The sequence below is a fragment of the Acanthochromis polyacanthus genome, chromosome 12 (genome assembly GCF_021347895.1).
Source record: "Acanthochromis polyacanthus isolate Apoly-LR-REF ecotype Palm Island chromosome 12, KAUST_Apoly_ChrSc, whole genome shotgun sequence".
NCBI classification, from domain to species: domain Eukaryota; kingdom Metazoa; phylum Chordata; class Actinopteri; family Pomacentridae; genus Acanthochromis; species Acanthochromis polyacanthus.
In genome coordinates, this window is record NC_067124.1 from 27300805 (window position 1) to 27321917 (window position 21113).

General features: G+C 38.6%; 1 pseudogene; it reads left to right on the top strand.

Moving 5' to 3' along the window:
- The window catches only part of LOC110954857 (raftlin-like), a 135462-nt pseudogene that overhangs the window by 84144 nt on the left and 30205 nt on the right, over positions 1 to 21113 (top strand).

Below are 21113 nucleotides of genomic sequence, written 5' to 3' on the forward strand. Positions count from 1 at the left end.
GTCAGTTTCGTTGTAACGCTTGGTGGTTTTTGCGACTGCATTTGGGGATACATTCAAAGTTTTTGCAATTTTCCAGACTGACTGACCTTCAGTTCTTGAATAATGATGGACTGTTGTTTCTCTTTACTTAGCTGATTGGTTCTTGCCATAATATGGATTCTATCAGTTGTCAAATAGAGCTGTCAACTGTGTACCAGCCTGACTTCTGCACAACACAACCCATGGTCTCAACCCCCTTAAGAAGGCAAGAAATTCCACAAATAAACCTTGACAAGGCACAGCAGTGAAGTGAAAACCATTTTAGGTAACTATCTCACCTTATATTGCCGTGAAAAATGAGGTCACAGTGAGTAAACATGGGATATGAGCAAAAAACGTTCAAAAACTGCTTGAAGTTCAAAAGGATAACTTCTGTATATATATTGTCAAAAGTTTTCATTGGACTTTGTATCAAAGAAATATCAGTCATATAAAGTTATGCAGACATATAAAACTTTTGAAGTGTATTATCTAGGGTAAGAAGAACATAGCAAATATATTTTTCCAAAAAGTAGAGACATTTTCTACATGGAATTTTCCACAAACTTTTGTTTGTCTACATTGTACTGGGGTGGAGACGAATGTCTTAAAGTCTATGCATGTGAGATCAGAAGTGTTTGGGTGGCTGAAGAAACACATGACAGAGATTTTCCTTGTATCAAACCAAAATGATAAGAAATGGGAATTAAAATAACAACTGAACTTTTCACCAGTTTTGTTAATTCTGATTACATTTGCTGAACTGTAATACAAAGTTTTGTTTAAAAATGGCCAGAAACACCAATAAATTGTTGCTGTTAAGTTACTGTTAAATAAGGTAACACAGACTCATCGTCTCTACTGTGCATGGAGTAAACATGCGTAATGTCATGCATATTCAGTCCCCAAAGTTTTGCTATTTGGGTGTACAGAACCTTTAAGAGAAATAAAACTAATTGGTCCAATGGGGGCACTACAATAAAAGGTCAACATTTCTAAATTTAACAAAGCTCTCACACTTGTGCAAATTACACAAGACCTGCCACACAGCTATCATTACAAATTTCAGGTCTAATGAGGGAATGATAATTAAGACAGTGCTTAAAAAATGAAAGGTCAACACTTCAAAGTGTGAAAAGCTCTAGTTGTTACACCACCACAGTGTCTGTGTTGATTTGAACCCAGCTGGTTCATTGTATTAGCTTAATTTTAGTGTTAAGAGTTTATTAATTGTTTAACAATTAACTGAAAATATACTATATGCTTCATGAGATCCATGCTAATGCATATTTACAGTAAGCTTTATCTTCAAATCAGAATCGACTGCTGATCTCGCAGCAGCTAAATTTGCTGGGGGTTAAATCCTGCTATCAAGAAGATCGACTGTAAACTGTAGTCTTTCGTGTCACCCATTCACAGCTTAACATTTACTGGCAGCTTCTAATCTTTAGCCAATATCTGTCTGCACGTCTGTGTATCTTAGTGTTTTGGTTTCATTTGAAGCCATACCTTTTGGCTGTTTAACTAAAGAATAGCACGGTGCTGTAGATCCCTCCCTGAACACTTGGCAACTACAGAGGTGTCATTTCCTGATATTGCCTCAATGTTACACAACAATGCGCTGCCTTGGGATATAATCCTCTCTATCTGTTACACAAAGGGACTCTTCGTATAGCTGTGGCGCATACAAATTCACAGTCACACTTAGCTGATGAAGCAGGGAGCCTGTGAAATTCACCACAACAGTTTTGTTGGATTTTTCAGAAGCTCCACATTTCATGGCTTGTTTTCTGTCTTCCAGAAAAGTGAAATGCATATACAGTAGCTACACCTCTATGAGTTATTCATGATGGCCCCCTTTTCTGTGGGAATGGTTTTGAACTCAGCACAGACATTTCTAGTTTTATTTGAGCATTTCAGATTAACAGATGGAAACACCCACCACTACCTCTCCCCACCTACAGATTCTCATCTTCACACAGAACCTATTTGTGATATGTGTCAGTGTGACATGCAAACTGTGCATTGGACACAAATCCCAGAGAGAGTGTTAACTTGAATGTGTGCATAGCGCATGTCTGTATGTACAGTGTGCAATACGATTAGAATCAAAGCACCTAAAATTAGGTGTTGCATAATTTATGTTCTCTTTGGTGGAAGTACTTTCTGCTTTTGTCTGCATGTGTCTTCATGTATATGTGTGTGCAGTAACACACACTTGGCACAGTCGCAGACCACAACCCACTGGTCCATCTGGGCCTCCCTACAGTGCATTTTGCAGTGAGATAATCCCCCACTGCCTCGTCCTCTACCTCCCTCAGCTTCACAGCTCTCTCTACCCCCACCTTCATCCCCCTGAATCTCTGCAACAACACCAAAAGCGCCGGCCCAGCAGCCAGCCGGGGTGGTTGGGGAGCCTGCCAAACTCCCATGTCCTTCTCTACTAATGCCCAGTCTGCCGACGAGACCCAAGAGTCTCTGCCACTGCTGGCTTGTCCTTGCTAATCCTCAGATCTTGAGGTGAACACTGTGCAAGTGTTGGCAGTGATGCTGGCAAAAGTCTGCAGATTACGGTCGAAAGAGGAGCACCATCCCTGAGACCGAAGCTCTGGATAGAAACTGAGCCTTTAAGTTTGGAGAATTAAATGCTTCGATGGTTTGAGGAAAAGGGATTCGGGTGGAAGAGCAAATGCAAAGTGTATCCTGGTAGTGACAGCTGAACGACAACTCTGTCTTAAACAGCTAATTTGCTTGAGCAAAAACAGATGTAAGAGATCAAATACCACCTGGATTATTTGATATGAACATACTGAGGAACGATTTACACTGAATATATTTTATCTCTTTTTCTACAGAATAAAGTCCTAAAGTATGATATGGTTATGTTTAGGCCTCTCAAAGTACTTTTTAGCTTTGGGTAAATATTGAAAAAGTCTATGCTGACGAGAAGCACACAGAAGCACAACCACTGTCTTTTTAACTCTGACTAATTGTTTCAGTATCCCAAACCCAACAAACTCAAAAACTCTAACCATCTGAAAGACTTCAGTAAACTAAAAGACTGTAATTTGTTTCTCAGTTTGGAAAAAAAAAAAAACTTCTATCAATTTAAATTAGTACTGTCATCTATTTTTAGGATATCAAGGTTGGATAAAAAGGTCTGAACGTCGCTCAACTCAGGTAAAGTGCCCCTGACAGAAGGGCTCTACCGTCGTCAGAAGTGTTTAAATGCCTGAGATATCTGTCTGAATTTACCAAAGCCACCACTCTTCAAAAGAACAAGCTTTATCAGAGATGCAATCTGGAACCATATCAGTCTGAAACCTTCAGAATTAGTCGAAGTGAAAGAAGGAGTCTTTTCAAGCAGCTTGGTTTTATCACTTAGATCAGTGTTATCTCTGCTCTGATGGGATCTGTGTCAAGCTTCTCAGATTACACAGGCAGATGTTCAAATGATGACATGCCATTTTGGAAAGCCACACTGTTAAGATCATCCCAGTGTTATTGACGTCGACCTCATCAGCTGGACAGCGGAGCCCAATGAGATAAGCCTCTGAAGCAACATGCTTTCAAAATCCTAACTACATTCATGCGCTCGTTTTCTCATTAGCCAGCCATCCCTGCAACAAAAAGAGTCAGGTTAGCTTCACAAAGTTTATTCTGAAAGGCTTAACTGTTGTCTGTTGACGTAATGAGTTCATGTGATTAGGTTCAAAGGACTCTGTGTCTGTGTGTCTGACACGAAGATACTCGGGTAAAGCTATAAACCTTAATTCAAGGGAGCATTAAGTTTACTGCACTAAAGCATAAGAAAATACCACAATAACTATCAAAAACATTACAGAACATCAATTATTTTGCCATAAGGTAGCACTTCTCGCTTTCAAATCTTGTTCTTGGCCTAAATCCTGAAGCAAATGATACTGCAGTATTGTTTTTATTAGATGGCATTGTGTCATTTACAGGCCACTGCAGCACAAGTAGTGGGTCCTGTTGGCTACAAAGGGAACTTGGCACAAGACTTCTTTTAGAGATTTATGTTGGTTACTAATGGAGTTTCTTTCAGATCAAAGATTACTTAACCTTGTGTCCTTCCTCACTATAAAGCATCTGCTTCTCTGGAGTTTGCACAAGGAAAATTACAAGAACTTTTCTGTAGTATCTCAGGCTTGTCACAGTAAACTTGTCATTTAAAATTTATTGGGTTGAGTACAGTCTCACACTGGCTTCAAAGCTGCAACATACAGTAAACTATTCCATATCTGCTACTGTAATTCTACCACTTTAAATTTGCGTTATATCATTTAATAAATTCTAGATAGATAATGCAGACTGCAAGTGTTCACAATGTCAGTCCCATTTTAAATAAAGAAAATGTTTAGCGTGCACTGTGGCCTGGCAAACCTTTGACATTTGTGCTGCAACTTGCAGCTAGAAAAAAAGAAGCATGTTGGATGTGTTATCCATTCATGATGTACTGTAGGAACACAGCTAGCCCATCCCAACTCCGCCATACAAAAACAGCATGATGTCAGTGAAGTCAGTGATGCTTTGAATGCTTTGCAGTGCATTTCAGCTGCTTAATGTCTGCGCAGAGAGAGATGTATGTCAGACATATTTCTGAAATACCCAAGAAAGCCATATCAAAGGCTGGTTCCAATTTGACCCATGATTATCCTACAGTGTCGTGCAATGGACATCAGAAGCCAGTCTTCTCATCTTAGAGGAGGCATTTTCCCCCCTCAATACCCCGCCCTGATGAAATTGCCCTTAGGCAGTCTGAGGTTTCTGTATATTTCCAGAACCATGTTGAAAACACTCTTACAGAGCCAGAAAATGAGCTACCTACCCCTCTTCCTGAATTACTGTCGTCTCAGTGCTATAACTGTATCGTAATTAGACTGTAATGAAATATGATGCATGGAAAATCCTCCGCTATTACACAGAAGACAGCTAATATTGTAAAACAGACAGAGACCAGGCAGCAGGTTTCTTGCTACCGGCTGCTATTTTATGTCAAGCTGTTATAAATGGCACTTCAAACCACGGTCTCTAACAGTCCCATCAGTATGGAGTAATCTGCGTTCAATGTGGTTTTAATGTTACTTATCTAATCACACAATGGTTACAGAAATTTAGAGCTGTGACCCAAAGCATTTTTAAATCGGTTAGTTGCATGACAGAATTTTTCAAACGCAGTCCTGTTCATGACCTGCCCGAAGCTTAGTGAGATACAGAGACAATTCATGAAACAAGCTGTGGTGATACAATATCCCGGGCTCGTGCACATAAACTGTAAACCAGTTAATATGATACAGCTCACTACAAAATCATTTGCAATGAGGAAATGTGTTGCTCTGACAAGTTGGATGCATGTTGACTGGGAAGTCATTTTGTGGTCATGTGTTGTCCAAGATTTGTTTGCCATATTGTCCTTGTTGTAACATGGGTAACATGGGGAGGACGAGGGAAGGGTGTGCGAGTTTTCTGCTGTTGCTGCTGATCTGACTTTTCTCAAGAGTGACAAATGACAAGATTTAGGGAATTTGGTGGCCAGCTGTCACATCAGTCAGATGAGCCAGACAAGAAATGGTTATAAATGATTCATTCTTCCTGGGTGTCTGCCGGACGGATGGATGGACAGAAGAACCAAAGCGACTGAGCCATGACACCCCACCACCACCACCCCACCTCAACTGTATGTGTGTGTGTGTGGGGGGAGCTGTGTGTGGGGGGAGCTGTGCGGGTGGATGGGTGGGTGGCAGTGCCACACATTCTGCTCATCCATCTGGTTCACTTGGGGAATGACAGTCTGACATTTGCATTGGAAAGAAAGGGGAAAATGTTACCAGGCTCTGTCTGAATCGCTTCCTGGCCGATTCGAACCCAGCTCACATCTCACATTTTGTGTTTTTTCAAAGCTAAGCAGAGCACAACATTTCACTCACTCACATCACAACAAATAAAACTCTTTCCACTTTGATTTAAATATGAGCGAGGAGCAGTGACATACGTAGTGCGGGCAAATTTCCAAGCCCGTTTCTCTCTCCAGAGCCCCACTGCATTATGCATATTTCTGCTTGATGTAAACAACAGCTAGCTGCAGAGCCTTTAATGCATTATTCAAGGTTATAGTATGAATTAACTCGGTTACAATGAAATGGTCCCTTTTAAGTCCTGCATCAGCAGAGTTACATCACTTTTGGAAAACATTAAAAAGATTACTTGTAGCACGAATGTGATCAAATTGTTTTTGATTCAATTCACGTTTGTTGTTGAAGAGCCAACATCCTTGGAAAAGATTTCCAGCGTATTTGTGAGTCCAGCTCGGGGCATCATAAATCTCATCTTGTATTACCGTTTCATTCCATGTCTATTTTGCAGCAGCCAGGTGGAACTTTTGTTCATGATATGAGAATGCTTAAGTTTTTTTACTATAGCTTTTGCATACAAATTTACCCTACCTGCACAGACTTACAGGACACCAGAAATAAAATGTAAAACTGTCTAGCATGCAACAAAAATTCCTTAAAGAATGCAATTTTTACATAATTTATCTAAACAGGTACTTAAAAACTTCATGTCTACTGCATAATTAATCTATTGCAATTATTGCATAAATATACATGAAAAATATTACCCACAAGAAAGTCCAAAAGCAACATCAAAAACATGAAAATTAAACCATAAAATTACATAACTGACAAGTCAGGATCAAATTCATTACGTCTCTATTTTTTTGTATTTTTGCTTTGAATGTGTCCAATTGAAATGACTAATTTCCATGTCAATGCTGTTTTGTTTTTCTGTGACCAATTTCTTGAGCGCAACTTTTGAACTTTTCTTTCAAGGACTCAAATCCTCCACATTACCGAGCTGTTTATTTAACATCCAGCTTTACACAGTGAAATTTCCTCTCCTCAAATGGCACGTTTTTCACACGAGAAGAAAATAAAACTAACAGAAAATAAAACTAACAGCAAATCATGAAAGTAGAGAAATTGTTATTTGCTGTTGATGGCTGATGACCACAAACACTGTGGCCAACTTTTCTTGGCCATGAAACTTGTTGAGTGGCCACAAATTGGCTGAGTTTCTGCAGTTGCTTATCTCAAAAGACATAAAAATACTTCCAACTGATCATTTTTTATGAAATTAAGTTTTTCCAGAGTAGTCCTAAAAATTGTGAGGAAATCTCTATAACTGCAAACTGCAAGTAGTTCATTGCAGTATAGCAAAAGTTCTATGTTTTGGAACTAAACTCAGTTGCCTCTCAGCCAGCTATTTACCAGCCCATTTTGTAGAACGTCAGACAGCTGAAGAGAGGCAAAGTCTTCCTACAGACGGAGCCAAATTACACTTTGGATTGTGGCCAACGTACAGCAGTGCTTCAGCAATCATACTGTAAAACATGGGCATTCCACGTGGGCTACATCTGCGCTGTCATGACACACACATATTAAAATCAATGACTGACTTTTGTTTCCTCATGTGCGTCAACAGGGGTGGATCTGCTGGCACTGTACAACCACCCGCCGGTCCGAGAGGGCCAGGTGAAGTACTACACTGTCAAGGTGCCTCTGCGGGTTCAAAACTGTGATGAAGGGGTCAAAGGAGTGGAGGCTAACTGGCTGGATCACATGACCCAGCACTTCAACAATGGAGCATCACTGGTTGATGGATACTTCCACTTGGGCAATGTGAACGGTAAGCTAGCTTGATTTGCTCTCGCTGTAGAACAGAGAGGTTTCTCAGGACAAACGTCTGGGACGCCATGTCAATAAAGTTAAAACTCCATAAATATTTTATTTTGACACATAGTAATGGGATGCAAAAATACGTAGAATGAGATGTTTGCATTGTAAAAGTAATACAAATAACACAGAAATCTTCTCTTAGATACTAAAAGAGCCTTCACTTTGGATTGTGGCTTGCTGAATTTGACCTAATAATTTTTCTGCATTTATAATCAAAACTCATACTATTACAGTTATTAAATATAAAATAACGTTTCCCAGATTGCTCTTTTCCTTTCACAGTATTACCAGGAAAACTGTCGACATCAGGCAAATGTTAAATTCAAGCTCTACAAAATGAACAGCCTGTGGCAGGTGGTGATGCACCTTGCCCTGTGTGCCATTAAGTATGCATTAGCTGATGTTCATTTTCCACCACAAAACAAACACAAATTTCATATCTGAATAATGCTTGTAAATTACTCTGAGAGTACTTCTTCTGTGTCAAGAATCCTGCAGGATGGAAACTTCACACAGACACAGATAACTGCAAAACACATATTTGAGATTCCATCCTTAATTAAAGAGTATTTCTGACATATTTTAGATGACTGCCAGTAACAAGAATGTATTCACACACATATCTGAAGTTTTTCACAGTTTGTAAACACATTTTATCCCATTCTTCTGTCTTGCCTTGACATAAACTGTACAAATATCTTGCCATCCCCACATATAATGTGGCTTTTCCGACCAAGGTAATGCAGACAAGCAAAGTCTACACCTAAATGACAGGTTTTTACTGCATAGAGGAATCTCTGGCATACCCTGACGAGGTGTTAGTCAGCAACAAATGATAATCAAAAGCAAAAAATGATAGATATTGATAGCAAAAACAGTTCTCTTCATTGGGGTTTCATTTAGCCAGTTTGATTGGTATTTTTATTTTTAAAATGATCAGAATTAACAGGAAAATACATACTTCTGTCAAATAAGTTATTAAAGACTCACTTCCTTTACTGTATGTGGAATTTACTGTCATGCATAGACACCCTGCAAAGACCTATTCTGAGCCAGGGGAAACCCTGAAATAGTAGACTGTATTGTGTGAGAGTATATGAGTGAAGAGTCAAACAAGTCAAGCAGCGAGCAGTTTACAATCCAACCAATTTATGAATCAAAGTAAAGCTAGAAATCAATTTGATATTAGACTTACATTCATCAAGTGGTTAGAAACATGGCTGACTTATGATCATGCTCTGCATCTGGCTGAGACTTTGTTCATTTGACTTGTCCTTGTAGTGAAAGAAGTACTTGTATCCATGCGAGCTGCATGGCTCTGGCGGAGAGCAATATTAGTCTGTCAATTAGTCAGTTCACCACACTGGTCCAGATAAAAATATCTCAATAACTTTTAGAGTAATTTCTAACAAATTTTGTATGCTTACTTGTGGTTTCCAGAGAATAAATGAGACTTTGGCAAACTCTTGGGTTTTCACTTAACCTGTGAAATATCACTACATAGAAAGACTTAGTACCACTACGAGGCTGACATTTGCACACATCTTAGCAGATATAGGTTAAATCACCATCAAATTTGGTACCATTATTCATACTTAAGTTTTAATCAAATAGATGTCACACAAATAATATTCCCAGCAAAAGTAGGGTTCTCTGTACCTCTTACAGCAAAATGCAGCTAACTCTGTATCTTCTCAGCTCATTTTGGAAACATCCACAGTACAAAACATATTCCCAAACAGCCTCAGTTATACTTTGTTTTGTTCAAATAAATGCTGGCATGTTATCAAATTAGGATGGTACTTCAACTGCAATGAACCATTTGACTGCTTAGCATTGGCATGTCATTGTGGGTCCTTGGAATCAGAAAAAGGACACAGGAGAACTTTGCTACTCACAACAGCATTGTCTATTGCTGACCAGAAGGTTCTAATTGTGGGGTGAAACTGCTAACTACTACATCCCTGTGGCGCCCCGTGAAGCTAACATGACCCACAAAAGAAATATAAACAAAACTTGCACACAAACAGATGTGCAACTTAAAAGTAATTTTTGTGGTTTCTTTAAATTTACTCCTCTGAGACACACCATCACATCACAAGCTACATAGAAACCAACAACTTGCATAGAAAATTAACAAAACTAGCGCAGTGCCTGATGTGACCGCCATGTTACTATCAGCAAAAGTAGATGTTACAATCAGTGAAAAAAATGACCTAAAGACTGGCCATCTAAGTAGCTTTATTCTGTGGGATTTCAAACTCAACACTGCACTTTCCTGAGGCCCCAGAATACAGTTCCACAATTTCATTTAGCAGACACTTTTATCTGAAGCAAGATACAACACAAGCAAGTATCTAAATACTACTGACATATTTTTAAGTATGTACAGTTGTCAAGATATGCAATGCATAAACACACATACAGATTGAGATTGTTTCATTTATTAATGAAATTTGTGACAAATCAATGAAAAGATCTTGGAAGTAAAATGACACTGAGAGCAAATACAATACACAGAATTGAATTTAATCACTAATATTGTGCAGGAACATTTATTAGCCAATCAAGTTTCATTTTGATATCTCAATAGCCTATGATTTGTGACAAATACAGATCAGTGCACTGAGAGATGGAAAAGGGCAAATTAAAATCTAAAATTGGTAGTTGAGAGGAAGGCTGTTTCTCAGGAGCTGAATTCAACGTGTATGAGAAAATGGTGAGAGCCTTATATTGCTGTTAAATCGAGCTCAGTTATGCATAGGAGAAATCAGACAGGCAGACTTTATTAATCCCGAACAAAATTCAAAGTTTAAGTATTCAGCAGCTTGCATACAACAACAAAAAAACCAAAAGATAAAACAAGCAGGTTAGGTCACATTAACAATAACAACAAAGATCAGTATATTAGATATTTGTTAGAGACCTTCAGAATGGCCTTGGATACCACGTCCACTGTCTGCGCTTTGAATTGCTGCGAGTCGTAAAGAAATAAAGATGCTGCATCTTCAAAAAAAGATAGAAGGATTTCGTCAGTGTGGCTGATAATATGATTCTTCTTTTGTTGGGGATGTTTTAGAAGCTGTACTTTTTGCAGCTCTTTGGTATCCTCTTTTAAGCTATTTCCTGTTTGGGTTTTCCTCTTCCATCAGACCCCAGCGGCTCTGTGCTTTGCTCTGACACTGGAGAAATAAGCCAGCCAGAGTAAATAAGAGTCATAATTCATTAATCTGGGAAAGTGAACGCCTCAGCAACTCTGAAACACAGATAATTAACCTGATAACAAATTAGTGCCTCCTTGCATATTTTATGTCCCGAGAATGGAGTAATGAAGTGCATTATTATGATTTGATTTTTTTTCTTCTGCCTATTAGGGTCCTCTGACATATTTTGCATTTTTCATGCACTGCTAAGATATTCATCTCTTGAACAGTGAAATTACTGGGTGGGATAGAAAGGGAATCAGCTGCAGAATGACACCCTCTGCCTTCAGTGACTTATAGGACTGAATCCTGCTCGCAGCTTAAGCTCAGCCACTTTAGAAAACAGACAACTTTACAGAGGTGAGTGCTGTACTTTTTGGATTTTGGTCTCTCTCTCTCGAGAGCAGCTGGCAGTATGACATCAAAGCGGCATCCCGTTTGTTGTTAGCGGCTAATTACATCAAACAGCCACGCAGCTCTGGGCTTTAGAATCAGTATCCATTCCTGCTGTCTCCATATTTAGCAACTTCTTTGAGCTGCTGAATTCATGATGAGACACTCGACACAATGCAGGAGACCATCTCAACCTCATAGACATCAAGGACATGTTTGACAGCATAACAGCGCACGAAAGGATACAAACTGACAGACATGCAGTTGGATGGGGGAAGGCAGTGACAGTGACAGCCTTGTTTTGGGATACTGAGCGACCAACTTGTCATGTGCTGACAGATACATGTGCTGTCTAATGAGTGTAATTGTGTGGTTTTGTCAGGCTGACCTTGTGCAATGTTTTCTGCTTTTATCCAGTAGTACTAGCATGACTTTCATATGACTGTATTTATTATTTACTTATGGGAAGAGCTGCTGAGACACATCTGGATGGAAATGCGATGAAATTCTATATAAATGATGCTCTCAACAGAAATCATAGTATCCTTGATTGCATCTATATTTTACTTTATATCTGGAAAACATTACCTTATCTTTAGCTGCGTTGTGGGTGTAATGCTAATTAGCAAGTATTAGCATGCTAACACACTATACTAAGATGATATTGTAGACATTAAATCTGCTAAACATCAGCATGTTAGCATTTATCTCCAAGCACCAGCGAGAACAGTCATACTGTTCCAGCATGCAACCATTTTGGTTGATCATGTGGCACAACGAATCGGCGAGCAGTTTCAAATGCTTATAAAAGTCAGCACTTCGTATGATATAGCCAAGGTGCCAAGAGGTGTGGTGAAAGTCTCTGTCATGGTGGCCCATTGCCCATCACTAGCTAAACCGCCACAATACTCTCGACCGTGTAAAGACCAAAAACCACCTCACATTGATGCAACCAATGTAAGACATCAGTCTGTAACACTGACGTAGCACAGCTGGAGACCCTTAGTTTACAGCTTTAGCATCCGTGTTGATCTCCATGATGTAAATGCTATCTTAAACCCAAATCCATAAGGGTGCACAGTGCAAAATTTGCCACCAAGTGAATTCTCCACACAGCAAATACACTGACACAGCATTTTGTGGCAGTAAATATGTGGCTTTTGCATGAACTCAAATGCTATACTAAAAAAATCTCAGGAAGCAATCTTATAATTGATTTGTATCAATAAGGTATGCTCATGTATGTCATTTAGGAATCACGATAACACAGGGTTACAAAAGCAGATTAAACTGCAGTAGATTGAGTTTGTATTCTTCACATCAGTTCATTATTTCAAAAAAGACAGCATGATCCCACAGTAATTATCCCGGAGTATTTCTGAACAAGAAGCCTCATTTATGTAATGACTACCTGTTACGTTATTCATGACATGCGATGAATTTGCAGCCTACAGTAACAACTAATATAATTTACTAATAATTTAATATTTCCCTGAGGATTTCTTATGTGTGTGCATCCTTGAGCATACAATGCCTGAGGCCTATTTACACGCATCAATGGAAGAATAACTTGAAACGACCACAGAATTGTGGGGTTATTTGTGTCCGCTTTGCCGTGTGTTAATTTGCCAGGAGCTTTTGACCACTGCCGAATGCATACAGGGAAATAATTGGAACTACGAGTTCACATAATTGTTTATATTTTTCTTAGATCATTTTGCCACCAGAGGATATAAATGTACACATAGAGTCCAAGGTGAAGACGGGGAATCAGATCTTTCCCTCGTCAGAGAGTCTTTATGGTATCTTGTTAAACAGATTGGCTCATTTGTTAAAAATATTTGTGAGTATAACCAAAATAAATTAACCAAACTACAGGTCTGAAAACACCCTTAATCTTTGAATACCGTGCTTCATATTTTATTAAATCTGGGAATAGTCTGCCTCACCTTCAACCTTCAACTACTGAAGAGCTTCTGAAGCGCCTTGCTCACAGGCAAATAGCCTGAAGCAGAGAAGAGAAGGCTGGCCCTGGTTTAAACCACAGACCTTCATCTTAAAATCCTACAAACCCGCTTGATTGGAAAGTTTTGAGCAGTTGTAATGCTTTGTAATCCCAGGCAGATTATAAATTACAACTGAAAATACAACAGATTTCTGATTCTGATCTATTTCAGCTCTCACACAGTTGCGCTGTGAGTCAGTTGTAACCATTCCTAAGTGAACCATACATTAACAATTATTCATCATCATGCTATTGTTATGCACAGCTCATGATTAGGCAATTGATTCAAATTAATTATCCCTTCAGCTCTGAGCTTTTGAAGCCTAAAATTCTAAATAGCATTATAATTTATAATTAAGTTGAAAGCTCTCTTAGAGATGCATACCTAAATTATGGCTGGGTAAAGAAAAATGGACAATGTGACAGGACTATATTAAAAAAGAAAACAGGATTTCACGAGTGGTCATCAAATTCAATTCAATACTTTTTAAGACCTTTTTTAATATTACATAGAAGGAAATATAATAGGTCTTCAGAGCTGTGCTGGTCAAAGAATGATGGAAAACTAGCAGGGATGATAAGGCCTACATAGACATTTACACTACATCTAATTTTTCTCTGTACCTCCAGGCTGTAACAGCAATACCTGGGAACATAATTTATCAATTAACACTAAGTGGGTCCAGATGAGATGCAGAAAACTGATGGATTAATTTACTAATTTAAAAATGCTTTGCTGCTGTGACTTTTCATTTCAGAATTAAAAAGAAAACACTTTCAGTAATATTTTATATGCGATTTCTCAGATTGACAGTGTAGTACTGTTGACTGATTAAATAATTTATGTTACTGTCTTACGGCAGACAAAAGTAAATATTCAAAATCTTTGCAAGAGTCAGACTTTTAAATATGGAGGCCTTGAATTGGAACTACAACAAAATTTTATGTTTTTAAGACTTTTCAAGACATGCAAATAACCTGAATGAAAAAAACAGGCAATATTTGCACAATAATAATATATATCCGTATCAGGGCTGCAGTGATTCATCACCAATATCAGTAAAAATGTGTCCATGTCTACATTTTAAACAGAGGCATGCTTTTTTTTCGTCCCCACAATGTTTCAGCTCATATAAAAAATGTCATTCTGTTGTATCACTACACTCTTGCTGTGTTGTAATATCCAGCTACGGTTACAGACAAGTTACTACCAAAGTCAGAGAAATATTATACAATTAGAAGAACAGAAGTTGCTATCGCTGGTCCATGTCTGTAAAATATCCATTGTATCCATGCTGTGGTTTTGTTTAATATACAGATATTACTTTGGCAATTATCTGAAGCGTTTAACTGAAGCTTGAAAATATTTTGGAGCTGCACTACTGACTTAAATAATACATCTTCTTTTTATTCCATTCATCAAGCTGATCACATTTCAACTCTACAGTTTTGCATGTTAAATATATAAACTTTTGTTTACTTTTCCTACTGTGCTACATTATAAATTACATACTGTGTCTCACTTGGCTTTCTTTGGAGGACAATTAATCGGTTAGATTAATCGAGTAATCAATGAAATAATAGATAGACTACTCTCCAAAAAATAGTGGTATAGCAGTATGTAACATTCCTAAAGCACTTCACTGTCATTTCTGTAATTTCATCTAACTCTTCTTAATGCTGTCGTCGTAGTTGCATTTATGCGACGATTTATATGATGTGATTAGTGTGATTAATGGGATTTATATCATTTTCTCAAACCTTTTTAGCATTAAACCTCCTAAATGGATACCTAGGCCTTTGAATATAACAAGTTGATGAGTTAAAATGTATGAAAAGATAAGATTGTGATTCATAATGCACAGTGTTAAGTGAGAGTTTGTTTTAGCATAGACATCACTGTTCATTATCCCACAGTTGTCTGCTGTCTCCGGCCTTTTCCTAAATGCTGGCTACCTTTCTATTGTCTCTGACAGTTGTCTGTTTGGCATCATCCAGAGGGATGCACACTACAGACAAACACAGACAAAAACACACCGTGTCTCCATGCTCCTTCTAAAGATGGGTTTCCATGGTGAAGCTGGATGAGAAAGAATTAAGGGGCATTGTTTGCATGTGTACATATGTGTGTGTATGAGGAATTACAGACGGTCCTGTATGGTGTGGCAGTGGTGTCTGTGGTGAACGGAAAGACCTCGTCTGAGCCACGAGGTCGGATATTATAGCGATATTGAATTTACAGATCCTAAGCTGCATGCAGACCCGACTGTCATAAGACAAGCATTAAAGATTCATCTATTGTCTGCAAACGGCAACACACATAGGCCTGCACACGTACAAAGACATAGCAATACACTAATTTACATACACAAGCATAAGCACAACATACACATAAGTTCACACTACCTCCTAGCTGCGAGCAGGGTGGGGGCTGAGTTTGTTTACTAAAGAACTGACAGTAATGGTGTTGACGAGGAGTTTGCCTTTGTTACTGGTATAGCTTAAGCTATCTCCAGAGCCACAATGAGGATTTGTAGCCCGGTTGTGAGACACTGAGCTATTCATATGCATGACAGTCAGCCCTCACTGGTTTCTAAATTTGGGCAAAGCCAATGAAGGAAGAAAAAGAAAGAGGGGAGAGAGCAAGAGATACAGGGAATATGAAATTCCAATACGTTTTTTTAAACTGTGAAAGAAAATCAGAGGAGAGAAACCATACGCAAGTATCTCTGAGTAACATAAGTTGATGAGAGGTGGAATTAGAGCTCAGAGCCCTGATCTGTTTGTGCATGTGTGTGTACAGGATGCATGCAAGCATTTCTGTGTGGTTGTAGCTACCTGTACAGTGTATAGGGTTTGACCGAACAGCATCCACCTGTGAGGCTGCATCCACAAAAATATGGTTCCGTTTTAAAACAGCGGATTAGCGATTTAGCATTATTTAAGCAATGTTCTTTGTGTATACTGACACAGCTGAAAACGCATACAGACAAATTACAGCGGCATCAGCAGTAATGTGGGTGTTGTGCCCACCACTGAAGTGAAGAAGGACCCAAGACAGAAGAAAGAAAATGAATGGGTGGAGAATGTATGTCACATGCCACTTGGCATACATTGGGAATGTGGCTGGTGGTATAAACATGAAGCAAGCGGTCAGTGGTTTAGTTGAGATACTACGAAAGAACTGCAAAAAAAGAAATTGTTTCCCCCCTCCCCTCTGGCAGGCGCTGCAGAGCCCTGTACAGAAAAACCAACAGACAAAAAACAGCTCCTCCCCACTGCCACCCTAATAAACAGCTGAGCCATTCCTACACACCTGTACAATAGTCAGTAGTCCAGTTGTACAGCACCATGAACAGCATTCTCTGCTTTTCACACTGCATCATGCAATTATAATTTTTGCACTACTGTGTTTATATATTCCTTTCTAGCTGTAAATTTCTGTACGTATTGTGTTATATTTAATTTTATTACTATTATTTTTTAATCCCTGTTGCTCTTTCTTTCTTTTTTATTATTCTCTTCCATATGCCTAGGGTGACACCAACAGCTGAAACCAAATTCCTTGTATGTTGTGCACATACTTAGCTATTAAAGCTGATTCTGATTCTAAAAAAGTAAAACAAAATGTGATTTCTTAGCTGCTCAACTGCTGCTAGCATAGACAACAGGCTAAGCCACACCTGCAGTTTATTATCCATGTTGAATTAATCTCTAGTAGTCAAAGCTGATAGTATCAGGATGCATCAGGGAAGGTCAGAACGAATCAGGAAGCAAATGTAGGTGTCTGCGTCATTATCTACAAAAGCCTTCATCTTATGGGGTCCCAAAACATCCCAGCAGTGTGGATGCTAAGCGAATATGTAGCAGGAGTTATAAAAAGAAAACATAACTCAAGCTGAAGTTAGAAGCCAGTTTGTACCACTGTGTTCAGGGTACGTGTTCAAGGCAGCAAATGCACTCAGGTGGTTAGACTGGAACCTCTCATAAGTTTGGAGTGAGAATGTGAGCCAACTCAGCCACAGAAATCACTGTGCATTAGCCGGGCTGAACATTAGAATCCACTATCAAGCAAATTTGTTCAACAGAAGAGTAAATTTGCACAGGGGCAGTGTTACACCTGTTCTCAATGAACTGTAAAACAAAAAAAGAAAAAAGTGGTGTTTATTTGAGAACCTGATGTGCAGTGGGATAATCCCTTCGTCATACATCAGTACCTCAGCAGGCGCACATCTAACAAAGCGGCCGACGCCGTGAAGGAAATGTTTTCTCTCACATAAGCTTGAAAATATAGTTTTATTATGTTAGAAATGTATGTGAATAATTCCCTGTGTTCATGCATGTAATTCCAAGAGTGGATGGAGTGTAAATCCCCTCAATATTACTGTTTTTGCCAGCTCCTGGTGCACCGAATGAGTCACTGAATACCTTCTTTTTCCCTCTATCAGCTTAGCCAAACATGAAAAATCGAAGGAATAAAATAACAGATTAACAATTCATGTTTTAGAAAACTAAATGAATTAAGCAGGCATATCGTCAAACAGATTCTTGCCCACTTGTAGTTTTCACCCATGTATCCTCTGAATTCAGACCAAAGCAAATGAATTACACGTGTGCAAACACCCTCCACTATCCAGTCACCATGCTGCCCATCCCCTGTTGCCTTCCTGCCAGCTGAAGTCTGCCTGGTAACCCACAGGTACAAGTTTGCCAGTTGCCAAACATCTGGCTCCACAGGGATGAGCCGCATCCAATCCACACACATTACACACCCTCATCTGTTTCTCCCCGTGTCCCTCTCTGTGGATGTCCACTCGTCCTGTTTAAAATATAGATAAGCTGTCAGCGGCATGTCTCCAGCTTTCTGAGGCAGTGCCTGGCACGCATGTTTAAATAAAGTCAGCAGACATGACCTGGAGCAGGGTCACTTTCCTGGTCAACAGCGGTCAACTGGGCTAAAACACACATTTGCTTATCTGCGGAAGCACATGTACAAAGGTGTACAAAATGTGAATGTTAAAAGTAATTATCTGGAAAATATGAAATTAGTTATTAAAAATATCTAGTTTAATACTGTCTTATTCTCGTTGTCTCCTTTAGCGAGGACAGCTGTTGGATTCACAGATGTTACAATGTAATCCAGCGGTGGACAGTAGCTAAAGCAAAAAGCAGGAATACTTCCATAGACATTTCTCAAATCACTCCTGCAGCTTAACTGCCTTATCTGCTTTTGATCCACGTGTTTACCATGGATAAATAACTAAATATACCACTCTTTTAGTTCAGGTTGATAAAAGAAATGTTTTCCGTTTTTCTTTCAAGAAATGAGGAAGATCCTGCCACACCACAGCTTAGCAGTAATCATATTGCTCAGGAAAAAAAGGTTTCCGCTAAACTACATAGGCTCAACACTCTTACAGCTCTCATTAACCCTGTTCTCTGCAAGAAAAACGTCAACGCTGCCTGTTTATCGCGATCAGAGAAAGGCAACAACTATCTGTGAATGCAGTGGAGCATTTTTCTGCTGTTGCATTCAAACCACATAGTTAAATTGATATGTACTGTCTAAACAGGGTTGCAGTACTGTCAGCATAACTACAGGGAAGTGCATTTATAACTGCAAGTTTAAAAACCTAAAATATACGCCTTCACTTATCAGATAGATTGTGCTCCCACTAAGAATTATGCTGTATTTACTTCCCTCCTTTTAAACGAGTGCTTAATAACTCAAATTAACACACATAGAAATGCAAAACGCTTTAAATGCATAGTATATGCATATATAATGCATTTAAAGCAAAAGTAAAGGACTTTTACATTAAAAAAGAACCTCTGTTACATTCAAGCCCTTGCCAAATGAGTTCACACAATGCTAAAGAGAAACTCTTTGTTTGGAGAAATGATCACAGTCTAAAAGAGAAAGCAAAGGACAGCCATCATAATCATGCATCCACAGTGTGTGTTTAGACTTCCTGCCAGAAGAGGAAAAAATAGTTCCACAGTGCAGGTTCAAGAAAGAAAGACAAAATTGTGTACAAAAATCCTAAATAAAACCTTTTAAACTGACAATTTCTCACAAGTCCAGATGTGTTCTATATTCTTGGAACTGCTGCATTAAATTTCTATTGATTTAATCAGTTCAAATCAGTTACAGAATCATTTATGGCTTATTTGCCCCATTCAAATCACCTACAAAGACTTTGTTTAAACTAAAAACTAAATGATTCAAGCTTGAAGTGCTGCTCAAGACTGGGGTGGACTTCAACCAACCACATCAATTACCAGCGGAAGCTACCAAATAAATAAACAAAAGTTTATTACTTACAGAATCTCTGAGCAGTCATTTGCATCACAGGAACACGTGTTGGGAGGCAGTGGGTTGATTCTCTGGCTGTCTGGATGCAACAGTCCACTTATACTTCCAAAGAAGATAGTTTCCATCTCCTCAGTTGATAAAAACACAAGTCAAGTAAAGTCAGCCCCACAATATTACATACAATACAAATTAGCCTGACAAACTTAAAGGTTAAGAGTCTACAATATTATATACTATAGTATCTTACAAAGACAGAATTCTCAGTGACTTTACTAATCCAAAAGCTGTTTTGCTATTGCATGTCAAATTCATTTTAGCTCTAGGTTAGCCAACAACATGCATAGATAGATAGATAGATAGATAGATAGATAGAAACTTTATGCATTACCAACCATAGCCTCATATGCTAATATTGTTAGCATACGAATGCGCTAATCGCAATTAGCACATTGATATACTAACAGTATTAGCATATGAGGCTATGTTTGGTAATGCATGTTTTTAATGTTGTTGGCTAATATTGTTAGCATACCAATGCGCTAATCGTGATTAGCGCAAGAAATGGTACAAAAACTGTTTATTCAGCTCTCGCAAAAAAACAGTACAGTCCGTCACCAGCTGGTAGCCTCTACATTAACCAAAGTAGTGAATACCATTGCTCTCAGTTTTCATTACAGCTTTCGTAGCTCTCCTGTTTCTGTATCAGGTATATCCCTCATTAGCCGCTGACTGACATGCTCAACGCAGCCGCCATGTTGCTCCGCCATGATGCCGATTCATGTCTGCCAGGACAGGAGATTTATGTGCAATAAATTGACCACAGCATGCTGAATTTCCTACTGTCTCTTTTGTGACAATTACCAGATATATATCAATGATGCAGTACACTTCATTTATTTAGCCTAAATGAAACATGCAGGTTTTTATGCTAAAATATTTTTTGTGGCTAATAACAGGAATATTTCTAGCTGTAAGCAGTGATGGAGCCAGATAACTGTTAGAGGGTGGGTTGGCACAATTTCTGTCAGTGTTTTTGCAGCCTATTTCATTGCTGAGTCAAATACTATTTTTGCATGGAAATTTTGTTTTAATCAATGCAGTGAAAAATCAACATGCACAAAAGTTACACAGTGAAAATTTTTTATTATTGTTTTTTTAAATCTGTAGTAAAACTGAAAATTTGTCAGCGAGTGGGCCAAAAAAACATCTTAAAAACATGGTGGGATGCTGTCACATTTAAAGACAGTAAAAAGAGTAATAATATCGGCAATTATCTGTAAAATAATACTATTCATTGATGATTTTATTACAGTAAAACTGTAATTGTACAGTCACCCATCATAAACGAACCAAAGACTGTTTGTAGAAATACAGATTGTTAATGTGGACATCATGTACAGCTTTGGCCTGTTTTCTTTTTG